This window comes from Periplaneta americana, chromosome 13 (assembly GCF_040183065.1).
Source record: "Periplaneta americana isolate PAMFEO1 chromosome 13, P.americana_PAMFEO1_priV1, whole genome shotgun sequence".
NCBI classification, from domain to species: domain Eukaryota; kingdom Metazoa; phylum Arthropoda; class Insecta; order Blattodea; family Blattidae; genus Periplaneta; species Periplaneta americana.
In genome coordinates, this window is record NC_091129.1 from 17783236 (window position 1) to 17806667 (window position 23432).

Consider the following 23432-nt stretch of genomic DNA (forward strand, 5'->3'; position numbering starts at 1 on the left):
TAAACCACACGCCCACTTTTATCGGTTTCCAATAACTTCATTTTTTTTTTGCTACATTGCCAGACAAAAATGGATATAATTTCTGAACTATTAAAGATACATGCATGAAATTTAGAACACACATTCTTTAGACTATGAGGAAACGTTTCTCTGTAACAGAATTTTGTTAATTGATTTCATTTAAAAAATACGTCCTTTTGTTTGCAAGAAAGGAAATGGGACTATTGTTATTAAATTTTAATTGTTTATTTTACAAACGTAGGGACTAATATCAAAATTCTTTTGCAGACAGTTTGTAGAACATGTTTTTTCAAATACATTGCAAAAAACATTTTGAACCTATCTTTAAAAACGGTGTAGATATATCGGTTTTAGTACAATCCTGCATTGGACATATTTTTTTTTTCAAATTTGGGCCCCTAAATATATTTTTTTTTCAAAATATTTATATTTGGTTGAGTTCCTACAGCTATGAGCTCTCTACATACAAAAAATTAATATTTTAAACCAATTGGGAAAAAAGTTAAAAAAAAATACCATCCTCTACCCCTTAACAGATTTATTATTGATTAATATTTGTTACTTACAATGAAACTAACATCTGACCATTCTTATTACCATTAATTTCTCTAAATAGAACACAAAACCTTTAACGGCAAAATCTTATTACATTAATGTTGTCATTATATCAATATATCTGAGATTGATATTTTGCTCCCTATAATATAGTTCTAGCATAACGAATAGAAAGAAGTAGTGGTCGCACTCTGTTAATTCAAACGGCCGATACCACGCGGCGCTAGTGCTGAGTTAGTTCAGTCTGTTCCGTGTGTAAGTACGCAAATACGTTTAACGTAAGTTGCACTGTTTACCTTTCGCTCCATATACGTACAGTTTCCCTGGAAAAGGATGAGACGATTGAATATTCCTAAGTCTCAGATGTGAGACACTGCGCATGATCGGAGACCAGAGCACTGATACACAAGATAACGAATGTTGAGTTACTTAAATTCAGGCTATTTGGTTTGTTACTAGCATCGTTCCGAAATTCACTTCACAAACTGCAAAAAATATGATAATATTACGTAAATAAAAGATAAATATATACATAAATCGTGTAGTTAAATCGACAATGGACCTTCATGACTAGATCGACACTCCGCACAGAAAGGAACGCTTTCATATCGTTTCAATAGCTCAGACGGTAAGACTTCTGCGTGTTATGTAGAAGAGTGCGAGTTCGATCCTTGGTCTACACAACGATTTTTTTGGTCTAAATAACGTTGAAATAGCTAAGTAAAGTTGAAATAGAGTTTTACAAAGTCCTGAGATTAATTCTTAATGATCGCAAACAATACAAAATTACAAGTTATAATATTATAAACGTTAATCTAATGAATGCATTTATACACACATATACAATGTAAATGCATATATATTAAAAACTAACAATTAAAATGAAATTAAAAAATATATGTAATAATGGACAAACTTAGGTTTAGAGTCCTTAGGTTAAGTCATTTGTTAAGTAATTATTACAATATTTTATTAACAGCTGTAGCAATGTGGTGTCATAACTTGGGGTTTGTTTACTTAATGTAATTAGATTTAATTTGATTAGTATCGCAACAATTGGACTTCCTGTTATATCCTGTTATTTAGATATTTGATTTAGGGTTGATTTATTAACTCTTACTATGCAAGATGCCTCTTATTTCAATAACTCTATATCACGTTAAATAGTCATTGTCTACATTAAAGTATTATCGTCATCCCTCATTTCTCATCGTAATGGCGAACCGACGTGACATGAGACAGCGAGTTATAGCTCTAGTTGAGGCTGGATATGGGGCTAGATCTGCTGGCCGTTTGGTCGCTGTTCCTGGAAGTACAGTCGCGAGGTGGGTTCATCGTTACCAAAATTTAGGGGAGGTCGAAAATCGCCCTATTCCTGGGCGTTTGCGGATATCTTCATTGGAAGAGGATGCTCTCTTATTCGAGACAGTTCGACAGGACCCCTTTCTGACTGCTAACGAAATAAGAGCAGCATCTAACTTTCCCGGCTCTTCACAGACTGTGATCAGCAGGTTGAGGAACCGCGGTATTAGGAGCCGGAGGGCTGCGCAAATGGAAATATTGGGGGAAGCACAAGCTGTCGACCGTCTTGCCTTCGCTACCAATCGAGTGGATTTCGATTGGAGAAATGTAATTTTCTCCGACGAAACAACCATCTCGAGTGATTACGAAGGTCCTGTCCGTGTCTATCGTGAGGATGGTCTCCGACATGATCAGCGCTATGTGCACCGACGTGAAAGATCGGGGCGCTTTAGCATATCGTGTTAGCGGTGGATGTTTTACGATGGACCTGGCGTTATAGAACGCATCGATGGCCGGTTTAATGTGGGAACTTACGAGCACATTCTGGAAAATATATTCCTTCCCTCCGCCCGAGAACGTTTTCCCGAAGGAACATTGCTGTTCCAGCAGGATAACCATCCCGTGCACTATGCTGCAAGCATTCAAAGATGGTTTCAAAGGAGACCTGAGATCGAAATCATTAATTGGCCTCCGAAGTCACCTGATTTGAATGTCATCGAAAATTTATGATCGGAATTGAAAAAGAGAGGGATAGCCACCTATGCCCACCGACGCCCTCGAAATCGAGACGAATTGTGGGGTGAAGTTGTTGACACCTGGGAAGATCTCGCCGGGGATCAGAACTTATTCCACAATCTCGTGACATCCATGCCGGATCGACTTAGAGCTGTAATAGAAGCTGATGACATATGGACAAGATTTTAAGTTAACATGTCTCTTTTTGTTTCTTATGATTTTTGTTTGAGGAAGAATACTTTTAACTTCCAAGTAAGATTTATTTATTTTTTGACGAGGTTCAGCCCACTTGTAAGACCCAGAAATTGGGCATAAATTATTCCATATTTTTCGACAAATTAGACAGTCGAGGAACTCTGAACAAATTAATTACACCTCAATAAAAAAAAAAGTTTTACCCGGGATCGAACACGAGATGTTTCGGTAATACAGTGGAATGGACACGCTACTATATGAGCTAACGAGACAAGACAGTGACAGCAGCAGTCCAGAATGTAGATCCCTTAGCAGGCATTTGCCATTCGGTACAGTGAAGCAATGATATTTTGTGACTCGAGCTATGTTGTGAAATCCTGGCCTTAAATGGCTGTCTATTCGTGATCCTTATTCTGGTCCTTGTCCTTGTTGTGGTCCTTGTAACAATTCTTGTACTATTTGTCATGTTATATATCGTTACGTCGATATCGAGTGAACCGCGCTGTAGAACTTTAACTTCCGACGACCAAGAATCGTCTCATTCTTTTTCAGGGTAACTGTACGTAACTGGCATTGTACTTACAACATTAAGACTATTTGAAAGAAAAACACATTCATATACATCACACTGTAAAACAAATAATAGTTTAATATGTAAAACTTTACTTAGGGCTGCTTGTAGGCATGCAATATGTACTCACCAACAGTTACTTGTCCGACACTTTGGAGAATTTACGAGATGATTTGGCGGCTCTCGGATCTTGGAGTTCTCGTCGGATTTGTTTCGTCCGGAAGAAGAACCGACATTTCATATAGTGAAAAATTAGTTTCGGTATGATATCCATGGCATGATCCAAGCAGCATCCTGTTCCCGGTGGCTGAATTACAATTGAGGTAATACTGTCTATGCACTCGTGAAATATGTCGCCCCACATTCCATCGCTCAATTTTTCTTTTATTGTCTGTTCTGTTTGCATAAGCAAATGAAACACGCACGCCCTACAACCCGGAAGAAAACACGAAGGCATTGCTTCAAATATAACACGACAAAAACATAATAATCTCGTCCTTTAATAAATAAATCGTGAGAGCTACTCACTTGTCACTCGTGTACGAATAATTGCAGATTAGTGTATTGGCACTTAAAGTATTTAACGCACTTAATTACACTAAAAAAGCAAACGAAATGAACGAACACTCTACTGCTTCTTTTATGGATATTCGTTTCCAACTGAGCAATATCGATCGCAGCGCCACTAATTCTCTTGGTCACCGTCGACAATGCTGAACAGATAGGAGTGCGCACACTTCTTCTTTCTATTCGTTATGGTTCTAGTAAACTACCATTAAATTAATTCTCATCATTTAACAAACTAGTTATCCCAATTTAATTATAATTCTTTACATATTGCATATAGACTAAATTGAATTACATTAGCACATAAATTAGGATACTACTTTTTTATAGTCTTTATCTCAAATTAATTAAACATGTACTAGTGGTTAAAATTTAACTGAAGAATATTGCTGTAGAATCTTTTTAAGTGCAGTCTAAATATTATTTAAATAGGTACGTCACTATTGTATTGATTAAGTCTGGTCGAGTGAAAGAGAAGACCTTATGGCCTTAACTTTGCCAGCGAAAATAAAACATTCTATTCTTTTCATTATTTTCTAATATAGGGAAATGGGAGAACCCCGTGAAAAACCCCACCGGCAACCTTGTCTGCCAGAAGTGTCGCTGTGGATTTTCGATGAAATATACCGGGCTCAACTAAGACTCGAATCTGGACCGTCTGCATATCAGGCTGAAGGTCTGACCGCAGGACGCAGTATTGTCTACACCTTTAAGAACCCGAGGGTTTTTTCTATTGACTTCGGTGGCTAGTTGATAATGTGGATGATGATTGAGCTAAGATATTTCAGTGCTGTATATACTTTGTAATTGATTTCATTGACCTCTACCATCCATGTCTCTGGAAAATTAAATCTTCAGTACTGATACATATTCTAAGTTACTGAATTAAAAATTAGTAGTACTTACAAATGGCTTTTAGAGAACCCGGAGCAAGATTAATCCAGTTTCTACCATCGTATCCCACTTTCCTCAAATCTATTTTAATATCCTCTCATCTACGTTTCGGCCTCCCCAAAGGTCTTTTTCCCTCCGGCCTCCCAACTAACACTCTATAAGCATTTCTGGATTCGATGAAAGAGTAATGGAACGGAGAAAAATTCTTTTCGGCGCCGGGATTTGAACCCGGGTTTTCAGCTCTACGTGCTGATGCTTTATCCACTAAGCCACACCGGATGCCCACCCCGGCGTCGGACAGAATTGTCTCACATTAAGTTCCAACTCTTGGGTTCCCTCTAGTGGCCGCCCTCTGCACTACGTCATAGATGTCTATGAACGTAGGACTGAAGTCCACACATGTGCTGAGGTGCACTCGTTATGAGTACTAGTTGGCCGGGATCCGATGGAATAAGCGCCGTCTTAAATCACGAAATGATTTACGCTTACCATATATATTATTTTAATCTACGGAAGTACATATGATATTTCCATGCAGATATTCTGCGTCATCATGCGATGAAAGAGTAATGGACCGGAGAAAAATTCTTTCCGGCGCCGGGATTTGAACCCGGGTTTTCAGCTCTACGTGCTGATGCTTTATCCACTAAGCCACACCGGATGCCCACCCCGGCGTCGGACAGAACCGTTGATTAAATTCCACCTCTTGGGTTCCCTCTAGTGGCCGCCCTCTGCACTACGTCATAGATGTCTATGATCGTAGGACTGAAGTCCACACACATGTGCTGAGGTGCACTCGTTATGAGTGACTAGTTGGCCGAGATCGAACGGAATAAGCGCCGTCTTAAATCACAAGTGATTTACGCATATCATATATATTATTTTAATGTACCGAAGTACATATGATATTTCCATACAGATATTCTGCGTCATCATACGATGAAAGAGTAATGGAACGGAGAAAAATTCTTTCCGGCGCAGAATATCTGCATGGAAATATCATATGTACTTCGGTACATTAAAATAATATATATTTCTGGATTCGCCTATACGTGCTACATGGCCTGCTCCTCTCAAAGTCTGGATTTAATGAATAATTTCGAGGGAAAAATTGTTCCGTAGCCGGGTATCGAACCCGGGACCTTTGGTTTAACGTACCAACGCTCTACCACTGAGCTAGCCGGGAACTCTAACCGACACCGATCCAATTTTTCCCTCTATATCCACAGACCTCAAAGTGGGCTGACAACCGTCAAGCAACCAACTTCGAGTGCACACTAACTCCGTGTGACTTAAATTGTGGTTTTCTGTTAACGAACAGTGACGTGTATTATGCAAATCAAGATTTCAGGTATAACTCCCTGTAAAGTTGATTTGAATAATTTCGAGGGAAAAATTGTTCCGGAGCCGGGTATCGAACCCGGGACCTTTGGTTTAACGTACCAACGCTCTACCACTGAGCTACCCGGGAACTCTAACCGACACCGTTCCAAATTATGTCAGGTGAAGAATACAATGTGCGCAGTTGTGTGTTCTGTAACTTTCTCCATTTTCTTGTATCTTAGCCCCAAATATGAAGAAATGGTTACTTTATTAAAACATTTGATGATATTGCCAAATGATTCTGTTAAAAGGAAAAGTGGCTGCCACTGTCAGAACATACGTTTTCATGTTGATGGTCTGAAAAAAAACAGAAAGTAATTCATAATGCATGGATGTATTCCTTCTTCTTTCTTACTCGTACAGTTTTGCTCGTCTCGTAAAACTGTGTAAAAGAAATGATATTTGTAGGCGCCTTAAATCAGTTCTGTATTTACTCTTAATCTATACTAATAATAAATCTGTAGCCAAAATGTTTCTGGTAATTTTCGATTTTCCAAAAATAATTGGTGTTAACATGTATAATTATTCATAATGAGACCGAAAATCGCTATTTTGAAATTTTTGTTTGCATGTCTGTCTCTCTGTCTGAATGTTTGTTACCTTTTCACGCGATACTGGCTGAACGGATTTTGATGAAAATTGAAATATAAATTAAGTTCGTTATAACTTAGATTTTAGGCTATATGGCATTCAAAATATTTTATTTAAAGAGGCCTGAATTAAATAAATCGGAATATCTCGCTTCTTATTGCTTTTTGTGAAAAATGTTACATAAGGAAAGGTTCTTTAAAAATGATTTCCGATAAGTTTCATTCTATGCAAAATTTTGATAGGACTGATATTTAAGGATACACAAGACTTTTAAAATAAAAATATAATACATTTTCACCGCCGCCTCAGATTATAGCGTTGTTGTTCCTGCAAAATATAAAATTTTTGAGTAGGAAGAAAAAACACATTTATTCATTCCATGGCAATGGTACATAAGAGATCGTGAATTCGTACATTTTCAAAAGAAAGAAATATAATTACATATCACTATATATGCTGTATCAGTATTTAAGTTATTTGAAGGGTTCAGAACCATAGTGGGGCCAAGCGCCATTACTGAAGACGTAGAAAACAAGGGTTAAAATTAAGTTATTACTATAATTCAATGGAAACATATAGCAAGTAATATAAAGTATACACATTAAAACTAAATGATATGTCAATCTTCATTAAACTATGGTTGCATGTGTATCTGCAATAAATGATTTCTTAGCATCGCCACAGATACACTTGATTGTAATTGTCACTATCTCTTGTCACTAGAGAGTTAGTGAAATTTATATTTTCCCCGCCATTCATAAAATATTTTGATATGATACATCTTGCACAAAAGGGGAGATCTATAACTGAAACTTGATTAATATATTTCAATATTATTTGTATTTATCCTGGTAATAATGAACAGTTTGACCTGTAGACATTTTGTTTTTCAGCATTAAATTCCCATGATTGTATGAGAAGATTCGAACAGAACGGCAGTTACGTAGACCTACTACCAATAATGTATAACATAATGTCAATACGGCGGTTGCTGTCGTCTGCGATACAACAAACTTGTCTGTTGATTTTTGAGTTCATCATATCTTTTCTGGTTATTATACTGTATGCTTATTTAAGTTGTGTTAACTCTCGCTAAGTGGTTTTATATTTTATTTTATCCGTCTGAGTATTTATTTTATTATTGTAAATATTTTTGTTTTATTATTATTATTATTATTATTATTATTATTATTATTATTATTATTAATGAATTAATTTGTGTTACTGTCTTTGTATCATTTCCGTTACGGATATTCTATTAGTATTATTGTTATTATTATTGTTATTATTATTATTATTATTATTATTATTATTATTATTATTAATGAATTAATTTGTGTTACTATCTTTGTATCATTTCCGTTACGGATATTCTATTAGTATTATTGTTATTATTATTGTTATTATTATTATTATTATTATTAATGAATTAATTTGTGTTACTATCTTTGTATCATTTCCGTTACGGATATTCTATTAGAATTATTATTATTATTATTATTATTATTATTATTATTATTATTATTATTATTAATGAATTAATTTGTGTTACTATCTTTGTATCATTTCCGTTACGGATATTCTATTAGTATTATTGTTATTATTATTATTATTATTATTATTAATGAATTAATTTGTGTTACTATCTTCGTATCATTTCCGTTACTGATATTCTATTAGTATTATTGTTATTATTATTGTTATTATTATTATTATTATTAATGAATTAATTTGTGTTACTATCTTTGTATCATTTCCGTTACGGATATTCTATTATTATTATTATTATTATTATTATTATTATTATTATTATTATTATTATTATTATTATTATTATTATTATTATTATTATTATTATCATTAATGAATTAATTTATGTTACTATCTTTGTATCATTTCCGTTACGGATATTCTATTAGTATTATTGTTATTATTATTGTTGTTGTTATTATTATTATTATTATTATTATTAATGAATTAATTTGTGTTACTATCTTTGTATCATTTCCGTTACGGATATTCTATTAGTATTATTGTTATTATTGTTATTATTATTATTACTATTATTTCTAACATCAACATTGTTATTGACCTCTGTAAAATTTATGTAGACTACTGGACTGTACCCGAGCACGAACATATGCTCATTTCGGGTATATATTCATATGTATCATTTAAAATGTAAATTGTGAATAAATTTGAATTTGAATGTAATAACAAATAAGAAACATGTTAAAGGAATTGTCATTGCACCAAATGAGTGATCTCTGGACCGAAATGATCGCATTTTAATTATTTAAATACAATTTAAATTAAGTAACATATTAAACGATTTATCCTTCTAACAAACACGAATGTTCCCTGAATCAAACGTCCTATTTTAACTATGTAATTACTTTATATTTATTTCTAACAGGTGCAGCGGAGCGCACGGGTACGGCTAGTCATTAATAATTTTAAAGTAATGGATTTGCACAGCAATATTCAGACTTGTTTCATTAGTCGAATTTAATACTAGAAGTAGAACGTAGTGAAGTAAGCTTGTGATACTTCGTAGAGTGAAGCCTCAGACGAAACCGGTTTTCGTTCTGTTCTCTGGTTGGTCAGCCTAGCTTGTCATCTGTAGTCCCCTACAGACAGTCGTGTAATATAATCTTTTAACAGTGGAGGGCTAGGAAATGATAAAGAAATTGATCTTAAATTTCAATGACCGCTTGCCAAAGCCTTCGATATTTCCGTTTCCTTGGAAATAGAGACGATGCCGTATTTTAGTATCGCGTTGTCGCTTGCGTTGTGCGGGTGGTGGCTGATGAAGGTTTAATATCTAACATTTGTGATTGCGGCTTTTGATTGATATTTCAATAACGTTAGTGCCCTTCAATTGAAATGGATTTACAGCAGTGCATCATGAACATCTCTAGTGACGAGACAATGAGGTAAGACTATGAAATTGAATCTTTAAAACTTGTAGCGGGTTGTGAGGAATATGTGGAGGCGCAAAGATGATTCCAAACGTCGACCAATAGGGGAATCAGGTGGTTAAAAATGTTATGTTTTATTTAACCACGCTCGCAACTGCTACCGAAAATAGTTGAATTTATGAAGATTTTTTTTTTGTGTGGAAATGCAGTTGATCGTATATACAAGGCATAAAAAAGCCTAACAAACCAAACCCAACCTTTCACAAATTCGAGCCACTGGCGTGGCTCAGTCAGTTAAGGCGCTCCCCTGTCGGTCTGAAGTTGCGTTCGGGCGCGGGTTCGATCCCCGCTTGGGCTGATTATCTGGTTGGATTTTTTTCGGAGGTTTTCCCCAACCGTAATGTGAATGCAAGATAATCTATGGCGAATCCTCGGCCTCATCTCGCTATCACCAATCTCATCGACGCTAAATAACCTAGTAGTTGATACAGCGTCGTTAAATAGCCAAATAAAATAAAATAAATTCACAAATTCGTATATGCAAGGTGTATAAGCGTTCATGAAGGAAACTACGTTAGCGCTATTTTAGCCAAGATCGCAAAGGTCCGTTAACTTAGATTCTTCGTTATAATAATAATAATAATAATAATAATAATAATAATAATAACAATAATAATGTTTTATTTTAACTGGCCGAGTTAAGACCATTCGGCCTTCTCTTCCACTCTACCAGTATGATAGTGATGGTAGTTTTAAGAATTCATTATTATTCATTATTCTGCCCAAGGGCAGGTCTTTCAGTGCAAACCCAGCATTTTTCAATCTCTCTTATTTTCTGCCTTCCTTTTTGTCTCCTCATATAGGCCTATTATAAAGGGTAAAAAGAAGTATGACGAGGACAAGTTTCTGCAACGACTGCTTTGTCCACCACAAAATTAATAATAATAATAATAATAATAGTAATAATAATAATAATAATAATAATAATCAGACAGTGTATGCGGGATGACTTAAGGAAAAGTGAAGTTGTTTCGTATCAGAGTATATGGCACGTGCCGCGCAGTTCGTCTTTTGTGTACCTGGCGAGTACAGCAGCGTACAAAACGAAGGAACCCCGGTCCGTTCATAGTAACATCACAGTCTACTATATACAGTCGCGAAGCTCAATATGTAGTAAAAATGCAAACATGGGTAGTTGCCCACCACTAGGATCGCTACTATCGCCTCATCGCAGATCTCTCTCCTAGCAGACCACAAAATATGTTACACATTCGTTGTCGTTTTCTTTTGGAAAATTTTACACCTTCCTTCCATTATTGAAATATTAAATGCATAAAGTTAATTTATTATTTTAATAAAGTATATTAAATTCCACCATAAACTCGAAGATACCTGCAAGAAATAAGTTAATATAGTTTTTGTTTGTGCAAAACGAACTGAAAAATACTATAATAGCTTCACTCATTCAAGATTATAGCGATAATTAACTATGAAACCAATAAATATTAATTTGCATTTCCCTTTACAACAATAATAATGGAAATATGAATTAATGGAGTAACTTACGCGTACCGGTACTTGTAGTGTAGGCTTACGTAGTTAACAAAGTGGATGAGGTTAAGCAATAATAATCACACCAGAATTGGAAATAAAACGTGATCAATAAATTTTATTGTAACAAACTTTTTCTACGTCTCTAGTAAAGCAACAAATAAAAATAACAACAAAATCAACAGCTATAATTAAAAACATATCCTTTGAAAAAAAAAAGTATCCCACCAGAATTGAAAATAAAACGTGATCAATAAATTTCATTGAAACAAACTTATTTTTTTCTACGTCTTTAGTAAAATAACACATAAAAATAATAACAAAATTAATAGCTACAATTAAAAATATATCCTCTGAAAAAAAAAGTAGACCTAACCTTTATTTCTCTGGAAATTTAGCAGCCTAAGTGACAGAACTTTAACCGGTATCTAATGTCCTTTCGGTTAGACTGAAACATTTCATTGTGAAATTTAAGGATATAATGTATTCTAACAGTCACAAAGAATTTCAAAATTAAGAGTTTTGTTTCTGCACAGCATTCTTGTGGAAACCCAGGAACCTTTCTGAATCTTTTGGAAATCGGAAAAAGGATAACTCTGGCCGCTTTCTCTTACTGTTGCCACAATTTATATCACTACATACGTCTCCTCCTTGTCCCATATTATTATTCCAATTATTATATTTTAGCCATTAACATTTTCATTACAACCAATAACGAACATTTCACAAGCATCAATGTGAAATACGCAACGAGCTAGCACTCGATAGAAATACGACACAGTCCAAAGTCGACCATGGACAGTCTATTGTTTCTAGTTGCTAACCGTTTGGAGCGCTTTATCACGAGATTTGCAAAAAAACACCTCAAGCTTCGCGACTGTATATAGTAGACTGTGGTAACATTACAACGCAATGTGTGCAGTTGTGTTATCCTGCTGATGTATGTAGTACGAGTTGATCTTGCATAAAATACGGCAACTAAAATAATATGAATAACATATTTATCATGTACTGTAGGCCTAATGTTATATTTGAAGCCATTGAAATAGTGGAAATCCATGAAGTATTTTCCTTTTGCTTGTTGCATGATATTTCCTTGCATCTACCTTCATATTATCACGTTTTGTCTTCAATATTGCTGAAAACATCGGGAAGAGGTTTTTCTTGCATTGAAATCTTTTTCTACTTACTCCTATTTTTTTTCTTTTATTCTGAAGTCTACGCATCCATCTTTTTGTTTACGATGATTTTGATATATTTTGAGGCTACCTCTGTTTATGATGCAACAAATGAACATTCCATAGAGGTCACTGTTTACATTAACAAGTCACATGGACTTCGAAATTACGATTTTACCACAGTCTAGATATACAGTCACGAAGCTCAAAATGTAGGGAATATGCATCCATAGATAGTTGCTAACGACTATGATCGCTACTATCGCCTCATCATAGACAATGCGAAATAGTACCGGCACAGTCTGTTGTTCTTAGTACTCTCAACAGCTCGAGCTTCGTCACTGTATATACTAGACTGTGATTTTATTATGATTCCGAAGGCCGTGATGATTTAATTGGGAATTAATTTAATTGACTTAACAAGGAACGACTCTCACAGATGTAATAGCAATAAACAGGAAACAACAAAAGGTTATTATCATGGATCCAACTATACGCATGGAGACAGATCTAAACCGAGCTCATCAGGTTGATCATGAAAAGAGGGCCATTTATGAACCTTGTGTTCCCTACCTTAGTACCAAGTATAACATCCCTCTCTTCAATTGGTCAGTGACAGGTTTAATTTTTGGCGCTCGGAGTTCTTTACCAAACTTTACATATAATAAAAAAAATTATCAGTACAATCTTTTTAAATCCCAAAACATCATCTCGCAAATTCTTAAAGATTCCTTGCAGATTATACAATTTCATTTATACTATTAAGAAGGCCTTAATTAAGGTTATGCTAATTTTAAATAAAATCTTTTATTTATAAGTATAATTTTAGTCATCTTCTAAGATTTTATTTTATAATTGATAATCAGTGGTGCTTAATTATTAGATTTTATTTTTATAACAATATTCATATTTAATTAATTATATTTATTTGCTATTAATTTCAGGATCCTCTTGGTCATCCTTAATTAAGGCCGGACGATTTATTTCTCTCTCTCGCTCTCTCTAAATAGGTATTAGTTTGGTGAAATGCAAACGAATTAAATATAATTTTACTTTCATATTTAAGTTAAATTACAATTAGTTAATTGTCGATCAGTAACATGTGAGTGAAATCAACCCCGAGAGCAATAAGGAAACAATTCCCTGAAATTAAACAAATGAACGTAGAATAAAATACTACCAACTATTAGTTTTTAGCACCATGCTTTTGACTATCATTGTAGTACGATTCTTATTGGTCAGTTGAGTATTAATAAGCTTGTTCATTGGTTGAGAGACGTTTTTGTGGGATTATCAGGAGAGGATTTAGTACCCCCGTCCATATTTTGTTGATTTCATTTATTAATCAGAAGTACGTGCTTACAATATAGACTATTGGGAGTAGTCCTTCAAGTTGCATAGTATTTTTTTATGTATTATAGCTAGGACAAAGTATTTCCGGTATTATTTTATTTCACTGAGCATGAAAGTATAATCACTGCTTATGAGTGATGTGCTTGTATACGGTAGAGTTTGCTCTTGTCGCACAGAAGGTTTAAAGCAGATTAAAGAAATACTTTCCGCTTTATTACAATATGTGCCTGCACGCTTGTACAGTTAGATCCGAAAGTCTTGTAACCCCCCTCATTTGTGTGTTGATGTGCATCCATTTTGAACATGTCATAGCAGATGTGTGACAATGGTTGATACTTTACGTTCCAGTTTGTTTAGCGATCCAGAACATCAGTATGGGCACCATCATTGTCGCGACACAAAATGATGTGGAGCCATGTCCTGTATGAAATTTTCCGCAACAAAGGCGGTGTGATTTCCATGAATGCCTCTCTAACAGCTTGCTTCATATCTTCAATTGTCTGGTATCTATGTTTCGAGACATGCTGCTTAATATTATTCCCCAAAGGGAAATCACACCGCCTTTGCTGTAGAAAATTTCACACAGGACATGGCGCCGCATCATTTTGTGCCGCGACAATGATGGTGCCCATACTGATGTTCTGGATCACTAAACAGGCTGGAACATGAATTATCAACCATTGTCACACATCTGCTATGACATGTTCAAAATGGATGCACATCAACATATAAATAAGGGGGAAGGGTGACAAGACTTTCGGATCTTACTGTAGATCAGTCATGTCAACTGATGCCCATAGGAGCAAGCGCGCGCTTTAGAGCCCAGGAGAGCCTGAGCGCTTTACAGCGGAAAGGAAAGACACAGACGAAAGAGGTAGTATATGCCGCTTGTTCGAGCTATATTCAGGGATGGCCAGCACTGATTCAATAGATAAAGGGAAGAGAACTTATTAAAACTGTATCCATGGTAATTTTTAGATTTGTCTGAGAAGTATAAGTGCATTATAAGAATGTAAGTTTTAATTTTAATGATCATTATTCACAAGTTTGATTTTTTTTATTCAAAAGAAATATTTTCTCAACTTTTTTAATAGAAAAGTGAAATTTTCAGATATAGGCCTATTTATTTAGTAGCCTTACAGAATGTTTTCGTAAATCTAATATACCGTAAATACGTATTACTGAAGATAATGTATTGCAAATTTTGAAAATATTTGCATGGAAATTGTTTGTAAGGAAATGAATTAACAAAGCAACTACTGTTACATCATAAGCAAAAGATAAATGGCCATGTGTTGTAAAAATGTCAGTTCTATAGCTTCAGCACATTTCCAGAAAATAATTTAATATTCTGATGATAGGAAGTTGTTCACCAATATCACCTTAAAAGCTTAATGTGATAAGAGTTTTGTTATGGAATATTAGTTACACTTAAAACATATGCAGTACCTAGGTAAATTTTCTTTGTACTGTAATATTGTTTTGATTGATTTATTGATTACTTTTATAAGGGTAAAAGTATCATCAATATCAATTCCAACTTATCATGTCATACTCAGTCTCTTTTGAGATATGACTCTTTTATGAATGATGTGTTTCATCCATTTAGTACAGTATAGTGCACTATTATGGAATTTATATGAATATTCCTTTTTAACTTTTTATTATGTTGTTAACGTTTAAAACACAAGTGAAATATTAAGAAATTGGTGTTAGTACTTTTGTTTTACAGACAATATAGATAATATCAAACAGAACGAAGCCATATAAAAATAACGACACAACATTTCACGTTCCGTCTGAAGTTTGTGCACCACTGTTTTCTTAATCCAACAGACTGCTTATTCATATACACAACCCTTCCTCGTTCCATACTTAGCGCTTGATGCCCGCGCACGACGTCAAGGTCAGAAAAATGCGCTTGCTTTGACATCACTGCTGTAGATCGTGCAATGTAAATGGCTGATCATAGAGCACGCATGAAGTCTTCTGGCTACGTTTGACGAGATTGGTAGTGGACATGATTTAGTAGCATTTATTTACCATCCTTCGGAAAGTTCTTTTCCTAATCCATTACTTCTACACTTGCTGACTCATTTCTTAACCTCCTCTCTGAGTTTTTGACATTCATACACACGTCTTCACCTCTTTATTCGTACATCTGCGCTACGTACAGCATTTATTTACCTCCCACTATAATTCTTCTCATTCTTCCGTACTTCTTTACTTAATTTCATAGTCTGTATTTACCTTTATACCAAAACATCGATAAGGTATGCTGAAAGTAAATAAATCTCTGTATTTGAAGCTGCAGTTTTTTGCTGAAGAGTTCGGACTTCAACATTTCTCTATGGATAATTTTATAATATTACTTAACTTTATATTTTTTGGTCCGTAATTTTTTAGAATTTATTTTGCATATTGCGTTGAGAAATAGACTAAAATAATGATGTATGAGTAGGTACCATATTTAAAATTCGCTCCTGCCACATCATGCGTTGTAGACAAGTTTTTCAGTCAGCCGAGGTCCACTTTGAGAAGAAGTCGATCTATGAGCCTACAGTCAACTTAATTCACGTTGAGGTATTCGGCTTGCTCATAGGTGCTCGAGGGACTATACCAGCTTTTTCCGAAGAATTTCGACAGCAGTTTGCTCTGCCAAAATCTCTGAGGGATGACATTGTGATAATTGTGTTAAAAAATCCTGCCAAATCCTAATTAATCACATGGTGCCACATTGAGGACCATTTTTTCAAAACTTGCTAACTGCAAAATTTGCAAAATTGAGATTTTGATGAATTCGTTAACATAAGACGGGCCTCTACATGATGTAAAAGGCGTCTTAGTAAAATTGGATTATTTCTCTCCATTATAGCGTGTCAAAGTGTGATCGTTTTTTCAAAACTTGCTTTCTGCTGTAAGAGTTACAGCAAAATTTGCTTACTGCAGAGTTTTGTCTCTCCTGTAAAATTTATTTTTAGTAAGTTTTGCTAAAACGGCCCTCAATTTTTCACGCCCTTTTCTCTGTTTCCCTTCTTTAAAATTTAATATCTATGTTTATATATGTATATTAATTTTTTTTTGAGGATATACTGAGTCCGTAATGGTTACCCTCAATGGGGGCCAGTTCAGTATTATTATTATTGTTATTATTATTATTGTTATTATTATTATTATTATTATTATTATTATTATTATTATTATGAAATTAATATCATAAGAGGTGCATCTCTCAATCCCTGATGACACATATTGTTGTTCGTTGCAACAAATGTAACTATGAAGGAGGAAAAAGTAGTACAAAGTAATGTAATATACATTTTCTATATGTGGTTTAACTCTATAAATTCTTTATAAGTATGTGCATTATAATGCTGTGACACAGTGAATTGTACATATTGGTGATTTAATATCAAATGTACGCAGTTGCACGATACTATATTTAGATAGAAAATAATATAGATATATATTTTTTAAATATTAATATACCCTATCTGGGTACGTTATACTATGAACAGCCGACTGATTCTCAGCAATAAGTTTGCCATAGGTATCGTTAGTTGGCAGGAGTAGTTTCAATTACTACTCTAGAGCAGTTATTTGTACTATTTCAACATACTTATTTAGGTTGGCAAATCTGAATTCAGTAACAGTAATATGCGTTACAAGAGCGGTATGTTGGAAGTTTTCATGTTCGAGGAAAAGTTTGAAAAAGCGAAACGTAGTTGAGCTTTTTTAATTTCCAAGAATTGAAAGAAAACATACCGCTCGTGTATCGTACATTATTTTGTGCGAAGATCGTTTATTACATACCTGAAAGAGGAATTTCTAATTAGTTGCAATGAAATCTCCATCTTGGTTTCTGTTCAATGACGGCAAATTAGCAAATCAAAAATATCTATCTTCAACATTGTTGCCGTAAAATGTTTTCTGTGTTTACTATACTCCAGCAGGCCGTGATATACGTCTGTCTTTTTTTCCCCCAGTCTATGATGAGTCTGGAATCTTGTTGATTTTTTCACGGCTTCCTTAATGTTACTTGCATCAAGAATGCAGTAACTTTAGTGCAGTTGTAGAGTTTACTTAATTTTTGCAAATATTTAAAAACAATAATTAACAGTGCAATTTAGGTGAAATTGCAGTGGTAAGTTTCCAATTTATAATTATTTCTATATTGAACATCTGTAAAAATAATATGTTAAAAGCCTAAAGCAGTAAAATCAATATGTCTCTTAAGCGGTAAGAAGAGGGAAATTGTTGTGTGTGTTAGGTTGGGAATACTGAATGTGGAATTTTAGACTTTCCGCGGATTGGTTTTGTGCGGAAACCAAGCAAATACGCACGATCTCGCACAAAAATATATTTCATTTGGAAATCTGAGAAATTTCTTTTTGTGAGACTTTCCTTTCGTCACCCGAACTAAATTTCCTTTTTCTTAGCTATGTAATAATGCGAGATTTGGACGAGTCAGAAGATTATCGAAAGGGTATAGTTTCCAGCTTTCTTATTTGAAAATATTTTTCCCCTTCGGAAGTTGTTCGATTTTCGTTATGGTCCAGTAAATACTCCGACCTCTAGAAGGGGGATTGGATAAGGCAATCAGGATCCAGCCAAGAGATCGGCAGCTTTTCAGGGGTGGGGTGAGGGAGGAACAGTAACAAACCGCCGGAGAGGAGAAGTCAGTTCGGGTCTGAAACTTGTAGACCTACCAGTAATCTCAGAAAGATTCCGCAAAATCGAGTGAAGGAACGCAACAACTTGTCGAGTCACTTAGTGCAAATTTATGGGCTTTCGCTTGATGGTACAGCCAATTGGGGTATGTGCGTTGTACGTAACTATTAGCTTCCTGTTTTCGAGTTCCACCTAGAACATAGATGTTTGTCCACTGTCATGGTCATGTAAGAGTCCTAACACACATTTTGTACACTGTCTTGCCATTTTAGTTACACTTCTAGATTATATTGTATTAAATTTTCTATTACTAGTTATAGGGACCGGAGGGAAAAAGACCTTTGGGGAGGCCTAGACGTAGATGGGAGGATAATATTCAAATGGATTTGAGGGAGGTGGGGTGTGATGATAGACTGGATTAATCTTGCTCAGGATAGGGACCGATGACGGGCTTATGTGAGGGCGGCAATGAACCTTCGGGTTCCTTAAAAGCCATTTGTAAGTAAGTAAGTATTACTAGTTATAGGACTTTCATGATTTTTCGTCTTCTTCCCCTCCAGATGTGAATGTTCCTCGATTTAATATTACAAGTTTCATACAAATTTGAGGGAATTAAAGCCATTTGTTAGTTTATTATTATTATTATTATTATTATTATTATTATTATTATTATATGAAAGTTTATTTATACATAACAATAAAAGAATATAGATACACGAACATAATTATACTATCATCATCATCATCATCATCATCATCATCATCATCATCAACATCACGGGTTGAGCCGGTAGGCCCGTTCCGTCCCCATTAGAATTGTTCTCTCCAATGAAACCTAGGACGACCAACATTTCTCCTTCCTCTTGGAGCATACTGGAAAGCTTTCTTGGGAATTCGGTGATCCTCCATCCTTTCTAGATGTTCCATCCACCTATTTCGGTGATTTGTTAACTTTTGTGTTATTCCCTCTATCCCTAATTCTTTTCTGATATCTTCATTCCTCTTGTGTTGTAATTAAGAAAATCTCGCCACTGGTCTTAGGAATTTCATTTCTGAGGCTTCTAGTCGTCCTTTGTCTCTTTCTGTTAAGGTCCATGTCTCTGCTGCGTAAGGTAGCCTAGTACTGGAAGGGCTACTGTTTTGTAGAGTTTTAACTGTGTTTCTTTCGTTGTTCTTTCTCCTAAGCTCCGTCTAATTGTTCCACATATACCTTGAAATCTACGCATATTTTCTTCCATATCTCTTTTTTCCATATAAGAAATGTTGCATCCTAAATATTTAAAATTACTAACTTGCTCAATAATTTTGGAGTTAATAACTATTTTCGACCTTTTATGCTGGGTCCCTATGAAAGCCATTGTTTTTGTTTTAGTGTGTGATATTTTTAAATTATAGCTTTTGGTTATTTGACTCAGTTTATAAGCTGCAGTTTGGAGGTTGTATTCTGTATCAGCAATCACCACTTAGTCGTCTGCAAAAAGTAGGCAATTTACAGGTGTTTCATCTAAGATAAAATCACAGTTTAAAATATTCAGCCAGTCATCAATGGCTTCGTTGAGATATATATTAAATAAAGTGGGTGATAGTGGGCACCCTTGTCTAACACCTCCATTAACTTCTGTTGTTAATTTACCTGGACCTTTCCCTTTGTCAATGCAAATATTGGTATTAAGATACATGCTACGTAATATTCTTATCAGATGTTGTGGGTATCCTCTTTTCTCCATTATTTTCCATAATTTTGATCTATTCACTCTATCAAAAGCCTATAATTATACTATACCTAAAACTATTATGATCAAATGGATATTCTCATGACAAATTAGAGGTAATGTAAATACCACTAACAACACAATATTGTAACAGTAATAATTCACAGAGTGATTTTATGCTACTTAACAATTTCACTTAAAGCTTTAATTTAGAACAATACAGGGTGTATCTACATTGCTGTCAAATATTCTGGGACGTGTTCTTAACATCAAAACAATTAAAAAAAGTTAATAAGAACATGGGTCTGAAAACCATTCGTTAGGGAGTTACTAAAGGATTTGTCCCTTCATTGACCGCTGATTGATGGTTTTTTGTTTGTTTGTATTTTGTAGAGCAAAGAAATCAGAAGAAAATGTATTCTGTGAGTAAACAGAACGAAATGATTTGCATCATTTAATTGATGATGTGCTTCTGGACGTCATTCAACGAATGTGTTTTAACACAATGCTGCTGCAGTTCATTTCAGCCTGATAGTTCGTAATTTTTTTAATGATCGATTTCCCCAAAGATGTATTGGTCGAAGGGGATTCATTGTATGGCCTGCTCGATCGCCTGATTTGAATCCAATGGATTTCTTCGTCTGGGGACATTAAAGTCCCTGGTTTATGCGACTCCTGTACTTAATGTTGATATTCTGAGAGCGTATCCAAATGGATTTCACGAAATACGAAACACTCCAGGAATTTTCAACAGAGTACGCCAGATCATTTAACGCAGGTTTAGGAGATACATCGAATCGGGAGGAAGCTACTTCGAGCAATTTTTGTAACATTAAATTTTGTCTTGTAACTCTGAAATAACTTATTTTGAGACCAATGTTCATATGAACCTTTTCTAATGTTTTTGTGTTACGAACATATCCCCGACATATTTGACACCAATTTAGACACACCCTGTATTATCTAAATAACATATCAAAATACACTTTAATTCAATTTTGAAATTAAATTAAACAATCGAATAAGGGACAAACTAGAAATTAGCAACAAAACTAAAGGATGCGAGAAACAGCCTGCAGCTCTACACGAAATAAAATATTTCTTGCAACGATTTAGATTCTGAAAAAGTCACCACAACACTGCCCCTCGTTGAATGACAATACTAATTCTTTGGCGGAGGAAAGCCGTAGAACGAGAGTCACCGTTAAGTGCTGATAAATACTTGCCGATATCAGAAGTTAACAACTTCGCCTCGGAACACCATGGGCCCATAGATTCTACGGCGAAAACGACAAAATTATATCGATCCAGAACATAGAGATACTTATTGCGTTTAATTGTCACAGCAGATGCAGCGGCTGACCCAGCGAGTTTGGAGGTTTTTGGCAAATAAGAAGTGAAGGTGTTATAACAAGTGGCATCCCATAAAAGTGATTTGCCTTTGCACCATGGTGTTAAAGTTAAGCCATCTGGATGTTTGCCATCGGAACGATTTGTTATTGTTATTTATTATTATTATTATTTTTATTATTATTTTTATTATTATTTTTATTATTATTATTATTATTATTATTATTATTATTATTATTATTATTATTATTATTATTAAACACAGAATAAATATGGGAAATGCCTGTTATTATTCGGCTGAGAAGCTTTTATCATCCAGTCTGCTCTCAAAAAATTTGAAAGTTAGAATTTATAAAACAGTTATATTAGCGGTTGTTCTTATTGTTGTGAAACTTGGACTCGCACTTTGAGAGAGGAACATAGGTTAAGGGTGTTTGAGAATAAGGTGCTTAGGAAAATATTTGGCGCTAAGAGGGATGAAGTTACAGGAGAATGGAGAAAGTTACACATTGATCCACAAATTAGGAAATTGATGATACATACATAGTTCGAGAATACTATGAGTGGAAATGTGAAGAGTGCCTGGATAGAAACGTCGTTTTTAATTTCCCTGGAAATGAAGAAGACCTAAATTATATTAATAGTTTCAAACAGATTTCTTGTTGGATGTGAAAAAGGGCTGCTGTAAATAACATCCGAGGAGATCAATCATTGAATTGCAATATTTAGATAAGGTTATAGATGTGATTTATTAATGGTTAATAACGAATTGTATTCTAGTTTTTTTTCCACAAAATGCTTGTTGAAAATAATTTTCATGACATTTTATAAAGCTACAACTTCATTTCTAGGTAGTAATTAATTCATTAGCATTTATTCACATGTTTATGATTTGTATGAAAACCTTACATGTTGAATGAAATTGGAGACTATTTTCGAATTTAGCAAAAAAAAATACGTTGAGATTCGAATATCTGATGCAAAACAACAGAAAAAAAGTTTCAAAATGTAGACCAGTGCAATTATTTGAGAACAGTTCATATAATGTGTCATTGATGCATACAGAAGACAACGTGTCATTGAATCCTGTTTTGTAACACCTGACTTTGAAGTATTAGCTTAGCTTCATAAATTACCCCTATCTTTTACTTTCCGTCCTTCAAATATGACAAGAGCTACTTCAAGTGTGTATTCCTAATGCCATAGAAATTAATTTTCACTAATAGCACTTCATGATTAACCTAGTCAAACGTTTTATCTATGTCACAAAATATTCCCTTAAGCAATATATCATTTCTCGTTGTAGGTTCTTCTTTTCATGCACGTAAATACCAAAAACAAAAAGTGAATTTCGCGGGACATTGTTGTCAAAATGTTGACGGTTTACAAAGAAATGATATTAAAATTGTGGTCCACCTTAACCTAGCTTTCGAATGTAAGGGCCGTATTCATAGACATTTTTAGCGCGGGTTTCCGGTGGATGATCAGCGTTTTTCGTATTCATAAACCAGTGTTAGCGATAGGATATGATTTGAATTCTGTACAAGTAACCAGTGGATAGCCGGGGCTAGCTTAGTACGCTCGTAGCGCGTGCTGCGAAATGTCTATGAATAGCACCCTTAATGTTTAGTACCTCGGAACAGTTTGCTGTTTACAATTGGGCCGAATAACGGTCTATGTTACAATCTACTAACTGTGCAGGAGGAACAAAAATGTTAATCGTAATTCCGCTCATAAATTTACTATCAGACGGGCGACATAGACCGTTATTCCATCAATATGTTTTGTCCACTAAGCGAAGTATACGATTGTATGTTATTGAAAGTCATATTACACATCATAGAAGTTTGTAACATTTTTAACTCCACAGAAATGCTACTGG